Source organism: Panthera leo, chromosome E2 (genome assembly GCF_018350215.1).
Source record: "Panthera leo isolate Ple1 chromosome E2, P.leo_Ple1_pat1.1, whole genome shotgun sequence".
NCBI lineage: Eukaryota > Metazoa > Chordata > Mammalia > Carnivora > Felidae > Panthera > Panthera leo.
The window spans coordinates 26,780,717-26,786,877 of record NC_056693.1 but is presented as its reverse complement, the minus strand read 5'-3'; the positions used below and the strand labels follow the sequence as shown (position 1 = coordinate 26,786,877).

General features: G+C 41.8%; 1 long non-coding RNA gene across 1 annotated transcript; it reads right to left on the bottom strand.

The window, feature by feature from the left end:
- Nucleotides 1-779: 779 nt before the first annotated feature.
- LOC122209103 lies at nucleotides 780-5,308 on the bottom strand. Its single transcript, XR_006197453.1, has 3 exons — nucleotides 5,225-5,308; nucleotides 1,840-2,159; nucleotides 780-846 (listed from the first exon to the last, which is right to left on the bottom strand). It is a non-coding gene; the product is annotated as an uncharacterized LOC122209103 (long non-coding RNA).
- Between the last annotated feature and the right edge of the window lie 853 nt (nucleotides 5,309-6,161).

Below are 6,161 nucleotides of genomic sequence, written 5' to 3'. Positions count from 1 at the left end.
CTTCTTCCTGGGATTCCAGAGGCACTGGAGACCTCTATCAGGCTTTTTGGGACACCCTTCCTTTTGACCTTGGACTGTCACTTGGAAATCCCAGGTTCTCATGTACTGGGTAACTAGTTGAAGCAGATATCACCATCAAAACATCCACTTGAGCAGGTGAACACACCCTGATCAGACTGAGAATGGCCTTGGCATCTGGTTAGCTAGAATGACTCCCTTTCTCTCTGCCCAGGAGCAGAAGTGGATGAAATTCTCTGGTTCACCCACTGCCTTCTGGAATAGGGGCTCAGACAGCCACAAGCTCACTGCCAGAATGAAAATCATGGTGTGCCCTCAATAAGGCAGGAATAAACCTGAGTCCAGACTAGAAAGCCTACAGTCCAGGTCTTTATTTCTCAGCAGTCTGTAAGCTTCCAGGGATGTGTTTGTCCTGGGTGGGCCATAGGTACTTGGAAAATGTACAACCTCACTCACTCACTCGGACATTCACTCAACAAGCATTGGCCAAGGGCTTCCTGCATTCTAGGTCCAGAAATGGGTGAGATACAGACTTTACCTCAAGCAGCCACCATCCTGATGGGGAGATAGTAGACATCACCATTCTTTCTGGGGACCAGGATGAGATGACCAGGACCCATACAACCTGGGGGTCTTCTTCCATGCTTCCTGTCTCCCTGCTTCAGGCTCTCCCTGACCTCTGGCCTCCTTTTCCAATTTTGCTAATGCCATTTCAGAGTCTCAGAGAGCCTCTTAGTCCTCTTCAAATTCTCACCCTGTAAGTCTCACCAGAATCCCTGGAGGAATATCAGGCTGCTAGTCCTAACTCACAGATGAGGACACTGAAGTCTGGAAAGGAGAATGATATACCCAAGTTACAGGGGTAAGCAACAGCCCTTGGATGAGGCCCTAGTTTCTCCTAATATCCATGGACAATATAAAGGGGGTGTTCTAGAAGGGGACAGCAACCCAGGGACACAGGTGCATCCTCATCTCTGTGAAAAAGTTATGAGTTTGAGACAAAGATCACCTCTGGAGGGGAGGCCTGTATTCTATCATCAGAGCCTTGGCAATAGGCAAACATTCAGGGGAAGATCTGTTAAAGCCACAATAATCTCTAACACTTATGGAGTATTTACTGATTATTTAGTATTTACTAAGTACTACATACTGAGTTCTAAGAGATTTACATTTAATTTTTATAATGACCCTATGGAGATAGGTATGATTTTCACCCTATTTTGTAATTCCAAAACTGAGATACCGAGAAGGTGTCTCAGGAGGGACATGAGTGACCAAAGCAGGGAATGCAGCTCCAAAGATCATCCTCCTAACTGCTCCAGCATGTGGTTTGTCCCAAGCATTCCTTTCCATTTTAAAGAAGGAAGAGTATTGATGGATGAAGAAAAGAGGGAGAGGTCATGGATTAGCAAATGCCAAACAACTGAGCGGGGAGCATTCAAATCCCTGTCAGCATGAAAACCCAAGAAGGCAGATCACATCTGCCTCTGTAGAATGGCATGGTGGACATTGGTCCAATCGGAGAGGCCTTCATCTGAAGAGAAAAATAAAGAAACAGAGATTCCATACAACTGAGTGAAGTGGTTCTCTTTCAGCAAACCTCAAAAACAAGCTCCAGAAACTGCCATAATCTCTCCCTGTCAGTATTCCATGGACTATCCAACATGCCACCACCATGCCTCACCATCAGAGATGTACACCTGTGGTTAAGGTGCCTGTTGACATATACTCTAGCTCAGTACAGATACATGTGTCAGTTGTACAGTTCTCTATTGCTATACAATAAATTACCACAAATTTAGTAGCTTTAAAAAGACACACATTTCTTATCTCACAGTTTCTATGGGTCAAGAATCTGGGCACAGCTTAGCAGGGTCCTCTGTTCAGGGTCTCACAAGTCTATAGTCAAGATGTTCTCCAGGGGTAGGATCTCATCTGGAAGCTCAGCTGGGGAAGGATCCACTTCCAAACTCAAACGGTTATTGTTAGGCTTCAGTTCTCTGTGGGTTGTTGGACTGGGAGCTTATATTTGCTGCTGAGTATTATCCAGAAACCATCCTCAGTTCCTTGTCCCATGGGCTTCTTCAACATTGGTTCTATTGGCTAGCAGCGACATACTCCGAGGAACAGGATTACACCAGCTGTGAATACCAGCAAGCAAGGATCATTAGGGCCATCTTAATAGCTACTTACTACATAAGTCATTACTACATTAGTATGAATTAGTTGTTAGCTCTTTGCAGCAAAATGGTTAGGTGATAGAAAGGAGATTTTTTTAAAAGAAGGAGGAGGGATAATTTTGGAGTCTAGACTCTACCCTAGCAGGGTAGTTCTGGTGAACAAGCTGTGAACAAGCTAATAAACCAAATGTGGGCTTCCCAGAGCCTTGCATCCCCATTTGTAGACAGGTGGAGACAGAAAGAACTGGGCCAGTACATGTGGTTTTTCTCCATTTGTTTCTGGGCCATGGCTTTGCCACTAAGTGATAACTGAATGTCCCATAGTGGTAAAGCTGGCACTAAGCCTGTGTTGTCCCATTGTCCCAGTCACCAAAGCATCCATACTCTCCTATGGCCTAAAGGACACCCAACTCTAGTTTCCTGTGCATGTTGCCTCTGAATATTGTGCCACAAATTTTGAGTTATTCCCAGGCCTAGTACTGTAGGGATTAGCCTTATTGCTTGCAGTTTCAACATCGTGGCTCTCTGTATTTCCAAAGCCACAGCATTCTCCCTGGAGAGGTTATATAAAGGAACACTTACTTTATTAAAAAGACCTCTGATGGAAACACATCATTATCTAAGATTGGTTTAACAAAGGCTTAATAAAGACAACAATGAGAAGATATTAACTTATTTGGCTCATGTTTTAGAAACTGACAGATCTGAGAGGTAGAGCTTTTTTTCAACCACAGTGATGGATCAAATCTTTTTGCATTGGAAATGGCTAATGTGCTGATGCTCCAGAAATCTTCTGCTAAAGCCAAGAAGACATTGAACCTGTTTTAATGCATGAACCACCTCCCCACCTGCAAAGCTCACCACCACCCAAGCCAGACCCTTCAGAGGCTGAGACATGTTGCATATGAAGCAAGGATTCTATTTCATTCTCCTTACATAGCAACTTACCACTCTCATCCATTTATTTTAAGCAAATTATTCAGCCAAGTTGACAAGCATGAAAAAAACATGACCTACCCTGGGCTTTTCAAAAGAGATTTTCTCCTAAATATGATTCATTGTGCTCTGATCTCTCACTGTATTTTTATCAAATGTTCCATGCCAGCTCTTAAAAGGACACTGTCAACTCTGCTGGTTATGGCTGATTTCTTTGACTCTATTGTCAGATGAATCCCTTATCAACTTGCAATAGAAAATTCCACCTTCCAGAAGCTCTGGGAGATGCCCAAAGGAGCCTCTGGGAGTCTGGAGACAGACTATAAAAACATTTAGTCATAAACATGTATAAAATAACCATGATACACCAGGTTCCATTCTAAGTGTAATGGTACCAACTATTAAAAGGACATTTATTTTCCCCCCACCTTACAGAATTATATTCTAGAAAAGGAGACAGACTATAAGCATATAAAGAATTAAATGAATAAAATAATGTTGGACATTGAACTCTATGAAGAAAATAAAACAGGGTGATGCACATAGTGACTGGGTAGAGGGGACTGGGAATGCAGAGTCTTCCCCAGGAAGCATCATTTGAGTGGAATTCTAAGTGAAGAGGAGTGAGCCAAACAAGGTTCTAGGGAAATAGCATTTCAGCAGGAAGAACAGTGGCTCTCCATCTTCCCTGTTGTGGATGCCACCAATCAAGCTGGTCAAGTTTCTGCCATTATAGATCGTGTAACAGAAAGACTAGATCTTCCCATGACCAGAGAAAAGGGGAAAGATCTAGAAGGGAAGATCCTGGGATGGGGGTATGTTGTCTCTGCAGGAAGCATCAAGGGTGCTACCACCAGGGAATACTCTGCCTTGTTTACTATTACTTTCCCAGAATCTAGCTCAGAGTATGGCACAAAGTAGATACTCTGTATAGTTGGTTAAATAAGAAAATGAATGGTCAACAGGAGGAAAGACGCTTAGGAGAACACAATTACCTAACCAAAAGGTCATAATTAATGATCCTTAATATGCAGGGCCAACAGGCATCTTGTCATACCTTGCTTCTTGATAATAATTATTAACTATCATTCATTAAGCATTTATAACACTCAATGCATTCACTGAGCACTATGGTAAGCAATTTATATGTATTAACTCTTTTAATCCTCCCCAAACTCTTTGGGAAAGGTATTATTTCCTTGTTACACATGAAGACATTGAATCACATTGATCCAGCACAAATCTTCTTCACTTCTAAGTAGATATGGGAAATTATGGAGGATAAAATCTGGGAAATTTCATGACAATCCTGTATCCCACCCCAACATGACTCCATAATACGAGAAGTCTTAGGAGAATTTGCTTTCGATGGCTTGTGGTATTTATAGCCCTGGGTTGATGATTTTGGGACTTTTTTTAGGTTCTTTGCACCTCCTTTATTCATTCAGTTCATTCAAATACATTCAAATACATTCAATTCATTCAAATAAATTTATTGAGTACCTACTATGGGTTAGTCACTATACTATATATAATATATAGTATATATAGTATACTATACTATAGTATATATAATATATAGTATATATAGTATATAGTGTGTGTGTGTATATATATATATATATATATACACAATATATATCTATATATATATACTATATAGATAGATAGATAGATAGATAGATATACTATGTATACAAAACAGATAAAAGAGTCTAGAACTGTTGGCATCCCACCAAGAAATAATCCTTGGCATGTGGAACAAGAAGAATACAGCAGAGAGACTAGCGAAACAATAATTCCTGTCTATTTTCTGCTCAATCCCCATTTCCATGGTCTAGGTACTTCTAAAACATATGCCAATCTCCTAACCACGAGAACATGGCAGGGAGACAAGTGGGTAAGAAACAGCAGTGAGGAGCATTGAACACAAATATCATAAGACAAAAATCAAGGTCTTAGCCAGCACCAGGGCTGGCCCCTTTGTCCATAGTGGGTAGGACACTCCAGTAGTCAATCTCTGTGGCCAAAGTTGGTGACTAGACTCTATAACTGGTTTTTGGAACAGTTCAGGCTCAAAGCATTCTTACCCCCTTTGCAACCATGTGAACCTGAAGCATCCCTTTGTTCCATCCTCCGGCCACTTTCCATCACATTCTGTCCCAACCCATCTCCTGGGCCACACATCAGCCTTCCTTCTCCCAACTTGTGTCATCTCCGTGTTGCCATTGGATGCTTCTCTTTTGGATCATAATAGCAGGAAAAGGAGGACTTCTTCACCAGTAGGGCAGAGGAAGAAAAGTGTTACCTATATGACAAAAATCAGCTCTCCTGGAAATAGAGATGGAGGACACTGGGCTGGAACAAAGTGGCTGGTAGCTTTCTCTTTAGGCGTCTCTCCAGTTCTTGGGTAAGCTGTGCTTCATGGAAATAAGTCAGGCAGAGAAAGACAGATACCATATATTTTCACTCTTATATGGATCCTGAGAAACTTAACAGAAGACCATGGGGGAGGGGAAGGAAAAAAAAAGTTAGACAGGGAGGGAGCCAAACCATAAGAGACTCTTTAGAACTGAGAATAAACTGAGGGTTGATGGGGGGGGGGGGTGGAGGGAGGGGAAAGTGGATGATAGGCATTGAGGAGGGCACCTGTTGGGATGAACACTGGGTGTTGTATGAAAACCAATTTGACAATAAATTTCATATTAAAAAAAAAAGAAACCAGGTAAAATCCCTTGCTTTATACTGAGCCAAAAGCACAATGTATATATTCATTGTGCTGGGTATGTGCCCTTTCACAGAGGACTTTCACACCTACCTCTGGCAAAGAAAAACGCTGCCACTCACCAGTTTCTGCCATCAGTTTTTATGCTGTCTCAACTCCTCTGGCTTTTAATCCTCCAACTATTCAAACACATACCTAAATACAGCACTTTAGAGTATCTAATCCTATTAACCTGTCAGCACCACCTGTTAGCTGGTTGATCTTGGATAAGTTTCTAAACCCTTCTGGGCATCATTTCTCTG